The 14,192-nt window shown below is 42.3% G+C and overlaps 1 long non-coding RNA gene across 1 annotated transcript; it reads left to right on the top strand.

The window, feature by feature from the left end:
• The first annotated feature begins 11,398 nt into the window (after positions 1-11,398).
• Positions 11,399-11,844, top strand: LOC311058426. The gene is made up of 3 exons (XR_014602053.1): positions 11,399-11,458; positions 11,547-11,678; positions 11,763-11,844. It is a non-coding gene; the product is annotated as an uncharacterized lncRNA (long non-coding RNA).
• Positions 11,845-14,192: the final 2,348 nt, after the last annotated feature.

Genomic DNA, 14,192 nt, shown 5'->3' with positions numbered 1-14,192 from the left:
TTCAGCACATTTCTTCTTAACTTGACGCTAGAAATAAAGCTTAAAACATGAGTGGACGAGGCAAGACCGGAGGAAAGTCCAGGGCGAAGGCTAAGACCCGCTCATCTCGTGCCGGGCTCCAATTCCCCGTGGGTCGTGTACATAGGCTTCTGCGTAAAGGCAACTATGCCCAGAGAGTTGGTGCCGGCGCCCCGGTTTATCTGGCGGCTGTTCTCGAGTATCTGACCGCTGAGATCCTGGAGCTGGCTGGAAACGCGAGGAGCACCCAGCTGCGTCCACGCAGACGAGACTTGGTGCGTGAGCGTTGATACGTGAGCGCTGCTGCGTGAGGACCGGAAGTGTTTTTTTTTTTGTGTCGCGCGTGCACAAGCGCGTGCGCAAGCATGCGTGCGCGCGCGTGCACAAGTTTACGTGCGTGCGCGCATGCACAAGTTTACGTGCGCGCGCGCGTGCACAGGGTTGCGTGCGCGCGTGCACAAAATAGCAAATAAAAAAGCAAAACAAAACCTCACAACATCCCTGTATTTATCTAATTATTTTACTCGCAATAATAATGTTAAAACTGATTGCATTCATGATTGTTTTGCATTAGTACACTGGACATATATATTAATAACTGTTGTTTGTTTTATTGTTTTATATTAAAGCATTTCGCTCCCAATGTGTTAAAACATAGCATTATCCAAGGCATGATTACAGTGGATATTTAAATTCATAACAATAATGATCCTTATCATTAATGTTTGTACATATACAAATAAATAATAAAGTTAAAAAGTGTTCTAGGGCAAGTGGAGTATCTGTAAACAGCACCCAGCTAGTTAGACAAATTGTCTTCTCTAGGTAATCCATTGAATCTATTTATTAGCATAAACCTATTTTTTTTAAATAAATTTACGAAATAAAAGGTAAAATGAAGGGTGGGCGTAGGCTAATAATAGGAAGACACGTGCCTGCACCTCCCTCTTTCCTGTCCCTGCAACAACATGGAAGTAAGTGTGTCTCTCCGTCTCTCCCAAACAATATCAAAAGTACATATAATGGGTTATTTAATTTAGTCGGTCAAATCATAATTGTTGGAGTCAACTTCTTGACTCTTGGACATTTGATTGTAGTTGTCGTAGTAGTAGTAGATTTAGCCCTGTGAACCATGGCTAAAATGTTTTGTTGTCAATAAAGGAACTGAACAAAACAAACAGCTGAAGATGGGGTGTGGATATATGTTAGTTAGTTTGCACCGTGATCATAGAAATTACATTGACAAACTTTTTTAAATAGTGTAACACTTAAACATGAGGATATTTATAACATCTACTTGCATTTGTGTGCATTCCACACAGTTTAAGTTGCTTAAATGCCCCCTCCTATATAAGCCCATTGAACTTCAAACCCAATTCGAACCATGTTGGACTGAACAAAATGTTATGTATTGAAATAAACATGCCCCACTTACATATTATTGGATTATATCAGTCACCACAAGCATGGATGTCTTCAAATTTGAAGTTCAATGGTTTATATAGGAGATAGGTGTCTGATAAAATGAATATAACATCTAAATATTGTTTTTTATTTTGGGGTGCACAATAGCTAGAGACATAGACCAACATTTTTTTTAAAGTTAAATAACCTGTTAAGTGATCCATATGCACCAGTATTTTCTTTGGTTTGAGAGCTTTAATTGACCCCATATTTAACTAATGAATATAGTTAACAAACTAATGGTGTACAAATCCATTAACAGAGTATTTAATTACCATTTGGTACACGCAACAGTATCTTTAGCTAATGGAAGTGATAACTAATGGCTATTGTAGTCATGATAATGGTCTTTATTATTAATTACAGCTACAGCATGTAGTCAAATTCCACAGTTGACTAAGTCATCAAAACACAGTTTAAGGGATATATTATTTAAAAAAAATGGAACTAGAAAAAGTGCTCCTCGGAGCACACGTCTCGGCCAGCAGACTTGTGTTGGGAATTAAGGCTCTGTTCAAAAAATAGAACATGTTACTGTGTCATAGTAACATGACACAAGTGTCCTATCCGTCTGTATAACTGTCCTATCCGTCCTGTCTGTATAAGTGTCCTATCCGTCCCGTCTGTATAAGTGTCCTATCCGTCCTGTCTGTATAAGTGTCCTATCCGTCCTGTCTGTATAAGTGTCCTATCCGTCCTGTCTATGTAAGTGTCCTATCCGTCCTGTCTGTGTAAGTGTCCTATCTGTCCTGTCTGTGTAAGTGTCCTATCCAATTGTTACAGTATCCGCCATTTCTCAGCCATTTTGTGATTATTCCTGTCTTACCTCACTTTGAAAGAGGCACAGACTCTTTCAAAGTGACACATGTATTTATAGGCCGCTATACGTCACTAGCCAATCCGATCACACTATTTCACCGTATTGTCACGTGTCACTTGACCAATGTTAGCTTGTTTCACGGAAAGTGAAAACAATGTCTCCTGGCGGAGAGAAAAAGTAATTGAAAAAAACGTATTAGAAGGACAATGTCAGTCACCAGAACCAAGGACGGGTGTTTCCGATTCATCGTTAAAATGGAGTTTGAAGTTACAATAGGTTTGTAAAGGAAGGGGGCGTGTCTGATAAAAAGAATATCAAAATACTGAATCAAGCAACTTGAACTGTCTTGGGTGCTCCCAAAAGCCTAATTAGACAATACAATGACCCATTTAAAAAAAAAGAAGTGAAATATCCCTTTTAATTAGTTGCTGCAAACTCATGATACTGTATTAGCTAGTCTTTGGTAGTCTTACAAATGCTGTGGGTATTCTATTGTTAAACTTTCAGATTGATAGTTATGTCAAATATAGCAGATTTTAACATACTCCTGAATATTGATTTAGCATGTCTTTTTCATTTCCTTTCCAGAAACACATAACAATTCTGAAATCTGGCGAACAGCCAGTGCTGGAGAAGTGTGGCCAGAAGTATCACTGCCCATTCTGCCCCACCGATCTTTTTAAGCCTACAAAGCAAAGTGCTTGCAAGTTGCATCTCTTGGGGCACATCAAAAGAGCTGTGCTTCATAAAGGTTTGTAGAAGTGTGTGTGTGTCCTCTCATTTGCTATTCATCCTATATGCATGTGAACAATAAAACTGAAAGTTGTATGACAAGCTTTTACGGAATCATGATTTAGTTGCACCATTTTGTTTTTTCAGATTTGGTCATCTGCAAGTGTAGTTTGAAGTGTCGCTCCAGTACACACTTCCACTGTGCATACTGCACTTCAACTTATATCCGTCGAGATGACTTCATCAAACATGTCATAAAATGTGAAGCCCCAGAGATGTCCTCTCTGAAGGGACCCCTGGAGCCGTCCTCTCTGGAGTCGACCTCTGTGGAACCTCCACTGAAGCGTCCCCTGCTGCCCTCGTCTCTACAGTCCTCTCTGGAGCTGTCTCCCCTGCATCCGTCCTCTCTGAAGCGTCCCCCACAGCTGTCCTCTCTGGAGTCGACCTCTGTGGAACCTCCACTGAAGCGTCCCCTGCTGCCCTCGTCTCTACAGTCCTCTCTGGAGCTGTCTCCCCTGCATCCGTCCTCTCTGAAGCGTCCCCCACAGCTGTCCTCTCTGGAGTCGACCTCTGTGGAACCTCCACTGAAGCGTCCCCTGCTGCCCTCGTCTCTACAGTCCTCTCTGGAGCTGTCTCCCCTGCATCCGTCCTCTCTGAAGCGTCCCCCACAGCTGTCCTCTCTGGAGTCGACCTCTGTGGAACCTCCACTGAAGCGTCCCCTGCTGCCCTCGTCTCTACAGTCCTCTCTGGAGCTGTCTCCCCTGCATCCGTCCTCTCTGAAGCGTCCCCCACAGCTGTCCTCTCTGGAGTCGACCTCTGTGGAACCTCCACTGAAGCGTCCCCTGCTGCCCTCGTCTCTACAGTCCTCTCTGGAGCTGTCTCCCCTGCATCCGTCCTCTCTGAAGCGTCCCCCACAGCTGTCCTCTCTGGAGTCGACCTCTGTGGAACCTCCACTGAAGCGTCCCCTGCTGCCCTCGTCTCTACAGTCCTCTCTGGAGCTGTCTCCCCTGCATCCGTCCTCTCTGAAGCGTCCCCCACAGCTGTCCTCTCTGGAGTCGACCTCTGTGGAACCTCCACTGAAGCGTCCCCTGCTGCCCTCGTCTCTACAGTCCTCTCTGGAGCTGTCTCCCCTGCATCCGTCCTCTCTGAAGCGTCCCCCACAGCTGTCCTCTTTGGAGTCGACCTCTGTGGAACCTCCACTGAAGCGTCCCCTGCTGCCCTCGTCTCTACAGTCCTCTCTGGAGCCGTCCTCTCCACAGCCGTCCTCTCTACAGCTGTCCTCTCTGGAGCCATCCTCTCTGCAACAGTCTTCGTCCTTGCATGTGCCATCCTCACACCAGCCATCTTTGCCAGCCTCAGTGGAAAAGGTGTCGCAAGTAAGAAGATCGAAGGTTAAGTTTGTTCGCTGTGTCCAGTGTAGCCTGGTCTTGAATGCAAAAAATCTGAAAAAACATCTGGAACGAAAACATTCAGTAGACAAGGACGTCACCGCAACATCCTGCTTAAGAAGCGAGTGCATAGACAGCAAAAATGGCATTTTTGCTGTTCTCAAGACACTGCATGGCTGCACTGTTCCTCTGCATGTGCAACAGAGGGTCTGGGGTGGAGACCACAAGATTCGTTGCGAGTCCCTCAGATGTCAGCAGAATCAAGAGTTGGCATTAAGAAGTGGTCTTACCAGTTTCAGATGTGTTCACCTCCGTTCAATTGACTACTGTAAGGTGACTGTTGCAGCCCCAGAGTTGCATCAAGACACCTTACAGGCAATGGTGACACAGAGATGGTTTGGGGTTGACAAGTTGAGAGACTGCATGCAACGAAAACAGGCTGCCAGTGCACAGCAAACTCCTTTGTCTGTGTGTACCACCCTCATGTCTCCGAAGTATTGCGTCTCTATCCATGAGCCTTCAGTGTCTTATTACAGTCGTCTTGGACGGGTGATGGTGGTCTATAATGAGAAGGAGAACACCTGGCATTGCCCTTGCATCAATTCTCGCAGGTCATGCTCTCACAAATACTTAGCAAAGTGGCACCTGTTTCAGGAATATCCAGACATCTTCAGGCGGGTGAGATCAACTGAGGATTCAACTGAGGATTTGTTGCAAACTGAGGAAGAAGTAACTACAGCTGTGGACAGCAGGAGTGATGAAGAAATTTACCCTCCCAAAGGTGAGATGATGAAAAGGATGGTGGAATATATATTCAACCAAAAGAAGCTGCCAGCAGTGTTGCCTGAGGAACTTCGGAAGAGTATGACCAAAGACGATTACCCGAAGCACTTGATTCCTCCTGAGTCCCAGTGCTCCATCTGTCCAGGAATAGTACCCCTGAGTGACCCCATTAGAATCACCTCAAAAGCCAAAATTGTCATGACTGATGGCATTATTGAAGGTAAGTTTTCATCATTTCACAGCAGACTGCATTTGAACCATTTCACAGCAGACTGATGTAAATCTGATTTGAAGAAGTAATCTATAAAATGTATCTTTCAGATGTAGCTACATACTGCAAAACGTGTCCCATGTGTGGTATGTACTACCGCTACCAAGAGTTTGAGGATGGACTACATAATTTCAATGATAGTATACTTCTTGGTCTACACTTCTGTCTCTATTTGAGGTCAAATCTGCAGGTTAGCGTTTTTCCTTATGTTCTGCTGCAATTATCTAGACTCTAATTTTAGTTCTTGTTCGACTTGGTCAACAAAATGGTTATTTTTTGTTTCTTCATGAAATTACAGGTAGGCTATACAGGTTATACAGCAGAGGGAATGCCCTACATGCTTTGATGTTGCCTTTCTCTTTCAGACCAACCAGTCTATTGGCAGTGCTATTTCTGCTCTGGAGTACCTCACAGAATCAAAGTTCCCCTTGGCCGACTCAATCCACCATGGTTACCTGCATTTTGAGGCACTTTCCGGGCATGACTACAGTTACAACTGTGTGCGTTGCGGGGACCATCCACCAGTCGTTGTAATGGATCTCCACAAAAAAGCTGTGTTCAACATGTCAGGTAATAAACATTTTGGCTGTCCCATAATCATAGATGGGGGGGCGGGTGGGGGGGGCGTTGTGGTATAAGGTCACTGCACATAACTTGCCTTCCTAAATGCTATGTTTTTTTCACATGCAGAAAGTTTTCCTTGCATTTCTGTGATTGTAATGTTCTGTGTGGTGGTGGTCATAATATTGATAAAAGTCTGTTATTTGTAGCAAGTGACCTGAAAATGCCACCTGATAGCTACACGGGAGACGTGAACGTCGAAGAGTTCTGGGATTCTCTTACCAAGCATACAATTGCTAGAGGGTTTCTTTCTAGTAAGTACAAAACAGATTTGCTGACTTACTCTCAACAACTGTTATTAGGGAAGGAAGATCAATTAACTGCTCTGGTAAATGGAGATGTGAGAAACTGAACTGTAAGAAACCTTTTTTGTAAAGATCAATATTGACCAAAGTTTATAATACACTCGTACATTTTTTTGTTTTCTGTTCCAAGGTAATAAAGAGAATCCTTTCTCTGTGCCACCGTCTTTCGAATCCTGGGCTCCTTGGATTGGTCCAAAGACCAGGAAGTCCTCAGTTGTGTTGAACACAGAATTTAAAAAGGTTCCAACAGCTAGAGTTCCTGTTGAAGAGGCAGAACTAAGTGTGACAGAGTCTCGTCTTGTTGACGAGCTCATGAATCAACGGGTATGGAATATTGTGCATGTTTGTTCAGATTTAGAATCATGAACATTTTAAAGGAAAATGTCATTACATTTAAAATCTATGCATTTATTAACCAGGCTGGGGTCATTAGAAACCTGTGCAAGGAGTGTGGCCTGGACACTGCTGGGTCCAGAAATGATCTTATCCAAAGACTGAAGAATGAGATGTCGTCGAGAGCGGGCTATGATAAAATCTTTCAAAAGATCTGGGGTGCATCAGGTATTTCTTACATTAAATGTTAACTTATACACGTTTTCTTTTTCCATTTCTATTTCATTTATGTGAATATTTTTCCAGGTGGCTGGGCAGCTATACTTTGCCCATGTGGCATTGTATACAGCTTAAAGGTTCTTCTCAGGGGAGAAAGCCCAAGAGACTATGCAGATCTTCTCCTATCATGGCAGCACATGCCTAATGTTTGCGTCTATGACTTTGCAAGAGGCTTGGCGAGGCACACCAACTTGAGGGCACCTGGGCGCATCCCCTTCAGTCCACATGAGGGGCTGCTGTTGGAGCCAACTATTGAAAACATCAGAGATGCCGGAGAGGGTAGACTTCATGTAAATCTTCCTTGGCTGTCGGAAATGAAGAATCCTCCTGATGTTGACTGCCATCCATACACAGGCTCCAAAGACCATTATGCTCTCAGTGACAAATTCCACGAAAGAAATTCGACGGATCCAAAAGATGTTCTGCGACGTGTGGGTATGGTGCCACAGCTGGCTGGGCTTCTCAACACCCAAGTTGTTGAACAGTTTTTTTCTCACATGAGAAAGGCTAATTATTTCCTCAACAACTCAGCACCAGCAACGTACATGTTCATGTTACGAAATATGTTGCATCACAGAAACTCCAGGCTGAACAAGGAGACCACAGCACACATTACGCACACATTTGGAAGAGCGGTCCAATTCAATGAATACAGCCAGGCAGTCATGGGTACTTATTTTTCTCTTTTAATTAGAAATTTGTTGTGTTAAATGTCCTTCCTATCTTTTTAAATTATAAATCGTTCATGTTAAATGTGCAGTTTGCCCTCTGGCAGCATCCTCTGATGGCCAAGACCCTCGGACAGCGTCCTCTGGTGGACAAGACCCCCGGACAGCCTCCTCTGATGGAGAAGACCCTCTGGCAGCGTCCTCTGGACAAGACCAAGGATCGTTGGAGATGGATCAGGCTCTGCCTCCACAGGATTCACTGATGGATCTGTCATGCCATGCAGAACCAGGTTACAGATGCAGTGTATTAGGCATGCTTTCTCATCTAATATGACATGACTCTTTTCCCTTTAGTTGATGCAGTCCTTTTTGACCCCCCCCCCCCCCCCCCCCTGCTTCTAGTTCTGTCAGTATGTGGCGAGGGCTGCCAGGCTCTTACATCACTGGAACGCATCCGGGCAAGAAGACATAGCTGGGACTTTCCAGTTCATGAGGGACAGCAGAAACTGGTACAAAGACTGAAAAAACACAATCTTTCAGACTATGATGTTGTGACATTGCTACCATAATGTATTAAATGTATTTCCTTGATTGTTAAGCTTGACTATGTTCTGGATGGGCAACGCTCTCCTGAAGAACACATAGTGGAAGTTGGTGCCCTTACCCTACAGCGCTCAGATTTCATTACTTTGGGGTTGGAGAGGGAAGTGGAAGCCACGGTGAGTATCATGATGAGTATCATGATCTCATAAGTTAGGGGGCAAAGATATGATTATCCTTCTTTTCTTAAACCAACGTATGCTTCATGCAACCTTACAGATTGTCAACTGCTGTCTCACCATTATATCCGAGATTGCCAAATGTCAAGTAAGTTGTGATTCTGTTTAGAAATCATTTATTTAAATAATCTTTTGGACAGATATTAAAGGGTGGTATTTATTTACAGGGAAAGGATGTGGTCATCATGGACGCCTATGTGGTGGCGACATGGACTGAACCACTTAATGCTGATCCCTTTCTGTCCCTACCGGTAAATGATAAAAAATGCGTATCTGATCTATATAAATGAAAGCTCTGTGACTTCTAAATACCAATGTATACATTAAAACTTCTTTTTTTCCCCTCCTCATAGGATGACGCATCTTCTAAAGACCTCATCCTCTGCCCAACATGGAAACCAGGACACTGGATGCTCAGTGTAAGGCGTTTTGCATGTCACGTACTCTTTATAGCTTTGCAACTAGTTTAATAGAGAAATGTGTACAATTCTGTGATCTGTGTAAATATAGAGAAATATATACTTCTGTGATCAGTGTCAATATTGTTTTTGATCATATCATTGACAAATGTATTCATTTATTCAAAATTACTTTTGGAAAAAAATGGACTGGATGTTACACATGTGCAATAATTACTTTTTGCAACTTCTTTGTACCACTGTTTCTCAGGTCATAAGACCAAAAGAAAAAGTCTTAAACTTCTTAGACTCTAAGGACCCTCATGGCTTTGGCAGTCAGGCAAATCTCACACTGTTCAGGTTATTTGTAATGCATATTTGGCCCAAGTTCAAACGTTGGCCCCAAGTTCAAAAGTTGGCCCCAAGTTCAAAAGTTGGACATTAAAGGGGGTTGTTCCATTGTTAAGAAGGCTCAACTGCATTCTATGAGTCCTATGGGTGCATGGGTGCTGCATGCATGAATTGTATTGCTTCATTGCATGAGTACTGTTGCCTGAATTCTACCTTCATCAGGATCAGCTTTGCAAAATTTCAGATAAAGAATTGGTGAAATGCCTGTGCATTCTCTCTTGCATGAGTTGTATTGCTTTCCAGGTTTACAGGTGTAAAGAATTGGTGAAATGCCTGTGCATGCTCTCTTGCAGAAGTTGTATTGGTTTACAGGTGTAAAGCAGATGAAATGCCTGTGCATGCTTTCTCCCAGGAGTTGTATTGCTTTACAGGTGTAAAGAAGTGGGTGCAATGCCTGTGCATTCTCTCTTGCATGAGTTGTATTGCTTTCCAGGTTTACAGGTGTAAAGAATTGGTGAAATGCCTGTGCATGCTCTCTTGCAGAAGTTGTATTGGTTTACAGGTGTAAAGCAGATGAAATGCCTGTGCATGCTTTCTCCCAGGAGTTGTATTGCTTTACAGGTGTAAAGAAGTGGGTGAAATTCCTGTGCATGCTCTTTGCAGGAGTTTCAGGAGTACTGCTTTGTGTTCTGCATGCTTTACAGCAGAGTGTCATCTGGACTGGGTCAAATGTATGAAATGTGAAATTGTATTTCTAACTTACTCTTAAGCACTGAACTATCAAATGACTTTAAAGGCTTACAGTTATGCAGCCGAAGATGTCATACATTTGACTCAATCCAGCTTAAGTCATGTAATTAAAGTACTTGCAAATGGTAATTACATTGTTTATTTTGCAGTAAAATGGCTATGAAAATGGTGCCTGGGCGTTGGACTGTCATAAAGAATAAGGTAATAATAAAGAAACTGTGTATATGTACACTGTATTCATCTACTGTAGGTGTATTATGCATTAAACATTCTGGTTCTTGCAGAACATCCCCCAACAAATGGATGGATCATGTTGTGGCGTCTTCATGCTGATGGTAAATCAAATTGAAATGTAAAGCTGTTTTATGTACTGGGTATTAAATGTAAATGACATGGTTGAAATGTGTTGCAGTATGCTCTCCACCTGGTGATGGGCGATCCATTTGACTTCACTGTTGTGAGTTGAAAATGTACACATGCAAATTGAAAATGTACTGTACACATTCATATTGAAGACTTGCATGTCCATAATGAATGTTTGCATGTCTGTTGACTCTTAATTTCTTAGGTAGACATTCCGAAGATAAGGCTGTGGTGGTGTCTGCTACTGTTGGAGAATTTCTCTCTCGGAGGGTAAAGGAGTTAAAAAATGAAATGCAATGTATTTTGATTTTGTCAAGTCTCTTAATGTAACAGTCTTTCTAATGTAGCCGTGGAAGGAAATTTGCCCATTGGTCAGAGGACGCACTGGACGTTGGAGAACTGGACGTAGGAGAGGACCCCCTGGACATGGGAGAAGACGTTCTGGAAGTGGGAGCACTGGACGTAGGAGAGGACAACATGGACCAGGCATGTGAAGGGCAAAATGCATTTATGAATATTTGGCCATTTTGAACTTGGACAAGTTTGAAACATGGAACATTATTCTGAAAATATTATTGTATATTATTTTTGCCTGGGCACACTTATTTGAGAAGATTAATATTTTATGTATAATGACCTGTTCCCTTATGTTTCATGTTAACTTTTAGGTTCCTCAGATTCTTCACTGTATGGCAGCCTCCATTCATGTCTGCATCTTCCAAAACGGGTTAGTGACGGGACAAATTGTGAAATTTGCAAATGTCACTTGAGTAAAAAATGAATAAATAATGTGCATATGTTTGACTTGTTAGATCCTTCTATCCTGAAGTCAAGAACCCCCTAATGGTCCAGTGCCATAGGTGCCAAGGGTGGCTCCATACTGACTGTGCTGGAATCGAACCAAACAGCCCAGTGGACAGTTTTTGTTGTGGCTGTGATCATCCACTCGTAAGGTTAGCAATACGTTTTCTATAGGCTTTTTCTGGACAGTGTGCTTTAAATATATGTTGGTAATTATGTGATTATTCAATTTCACTACAGCACCGTTGCATTAAGCAGACATGGGCTTGCTGGGGTGACCGTTGCATTAAGCAGACATGGGCTTGCTGGGGTGGTTACAGGACCAGAAATAAAGGTAAAATATTCTCATTTTTAAAAGTAAAGTTATTCATGTTACTTTGCATATTGTGTTATTTTGGTTTCATTTGCGTCTGCTTTCTCAGGCTCTTCACACAATGCTGATGTCAGGACAGCAACGCTCCAGCAGAGTTCATCTCCACTACAATAAGCAGGGATACCTCAAACTCCGGCAGACTTTGAAACACAAGAGGTTTACACTTTTCAAAGACGATGAGGTATTTCTAATGTTCAGAAGATACAATCTTACTGTATACATACATTGTTGGTGGTCAGTTAATTATGTATATTCCCCCCATTAGACCTCTGAGTTGATCAGGCTCATAAGGGACACACTACAGCTGTCCAGACAGCTAGAAGACATGGACTTTGTACTGGATGTAATGCTTCCTGAGGTATGCATCATGGAAGCATGAAGAAATGTATAGTTTTTAACCTCGTGTAATTCTGAAGTACTGTCAGTCAGGAAGGTTCTGCATCACCAATTGATCATTGCATTTCTCGTCTTCACAGATTATGCTATACATATTAAAGAAGCTGGAGGGGTTTACCCGATTCCGGGCAGAACAGGCTCTTCACCTATTATAATGTGTCAAAGCAATCTACGAACCCACAGACGAGGAGTGTGAATGGAAGGCAGATGAGGAGGAAGAGTTGACAGAAGAGATGAAAGAGAAGGCGAAGGGAGAAGAAGGACGAGGAGAAGGAGGACCCCAAGGGCATCCCAGAGTTCTGGTTAACGGTCTTCAAGAATGTGGACCTGCTCAGTGACATGCTGCAGGAACATGACGAAGGGTTAGGGTTAAGCAGAAGAGATCTCTAAAGAAAGGTCATGAATAGCTGAGTACATGGTACCACATTAATTATGCTTCCACACAGCCAATGAAGTCAGCGAAACAAAACCCTTTTTCAGTTTTGTGTTATTAGACAAGAGGACACCACTGGATTACATTGCTTGATAACTTTCACTTCACTTCACAATTTTTATTTTGGTCATCAGTTCAACCATGTAAACAATACACTCCATGTGCATAAAAACAACAATAATAACCACGCGCCCGTAGCTTCTTCAATGATATATTTACTCACGGTCTTTCCAGTGAGAAGAGTATTACAAAGAACACCTCAAATGTATACCATTGCAGTTGTTTTGACATTGTTGTTTTCACCTAATGCTCTTATGGTCTGAGTCACACTGCCCCTAAAGCTCCTGGGCAGCCTCAAGTGCTCAGCTTACCTGTACAGCACTCAACTCTCCATCATCATGGTCAACAGAGGCTGTTATCTCTGGTGGTGGTCACTCACTACATGGTTTTAGTTCACAGTGACCCCTCGCAGTAAAATCCTCAGTGTTGATTTACTCTTTCTTGAGAGTGTTCAAATGGACCCATAATAAGGGTCTATTTGGTTCCATTTGTACATTCTCTTGAGTTACAGACCCATAAGGGGTCCATTCGGTTCCTAACTATCAATCATTTAGCCGGTTACCCACTACTTCTGAAGATCTCTTGTTTTAGTAAAATAGGATGGGATGGCAGTTATTCACATTATGTGTTGTTTGCTTAAATCTAATTAGGAGGATAAACTGCAATATGGCCTAGCTAGAACATTCCGTTTTACGACTTCTAGCTTTGAACATTACATTAAGACATTTCTCTAAATGTCCTACATTTTATACCTCCTGAACACACAACATAATTGCATTGCTTTTGTTTGGATTAAGGCAGCTACACACTGCAAGATATTTGCAATTGGCTTTGCTTTGCCATGCCATAGATGGTTTTATTGTGATAAAATCTACCCATCTTAAAACAGATGGGTTCATATCAAAGTCAAGTTCTCAGACCCAGGCCAGCCTATGAGTTTCACATTAGAATTTCAGAATTCAATAGTATTAATAGTATTTCTAAATGAGGACCGCAACCTTTAACCTCCTTCTTGTTCCAGAGATCTCTGCAGAGACTCGTCGGTCAAGGGGAAAAAAAGCTTAAAGTTTCTAAATTAAAGAAAACAAAGCTTCAAGTTTCTAAATTGACATTGATCCTACCTCGGTCTTCACATGTAATAAAGTGGCTTGGCTTGTATAACTTTGATCCTGCCTCTGTGCCTGCTTCAGTGTGATGTTTGTATTGACTTTTTAATTGCAGCATCAAACGTGCTTCAAGCGTATTGGCAAATTATTTGTATTACTGTTATACGGTTACAAGGTTTGAGTGTATGTCTGCATGTACAGTGGGTTTTATTAGACTACATCTACAATTACAACAAATCTCTGACTATAAAGTATCACAACTACATGGAAGGAAGGTTTTGTTGTGGTAGGATTTTTACCAGGTGTTAGATGTCTTGACATTGGTAACTGAACAAGCTGGGGATGAATGCTAATTGTAGCTGGAGTAACTTGGACAATCTGAAGGTGATTGCAGAGGGGAAGAAGAATGAAGCTATCCTGATGAACCCTCCCACCCCCTCTACAATAAGCTGTTGGGTCAAGGTGCATCTAGGACAACAGACCCATTGACTACTGGGATGTACAATGGTAGTAACATAATCACAGGCTTGCTTGGTAAATCTTTAACTGTCTACAGACTATTGCTCATTACATTCATTATATCCACTGTTAGTCAGTAATTAACGATGGATACGATATGATAATACTTTGTCAGTTGACACTTAAATTTGTCTTGCGACCCAGCAGTCATGTATGCAACACATAAACAGTATACATTTGA

Source organism: Gymnoscopelus microlampas (genome assembly GCF_963454915.1).
Source record: "Gymnoscopelus microlampas genome assembly, chromosome: 13".
NCBI classification, from domain to species: Eukaryota; Metazoa; Chordata; class Actinopteri; order Myctophiformes; family Myctophidae; genus Gymnoscopelus; species Gymnoscopelus microlampas.
Note: the sequence above shows the minus strand (reverse complement) of the source record. Positions and strands in the feature narration are given on the sequence as shown.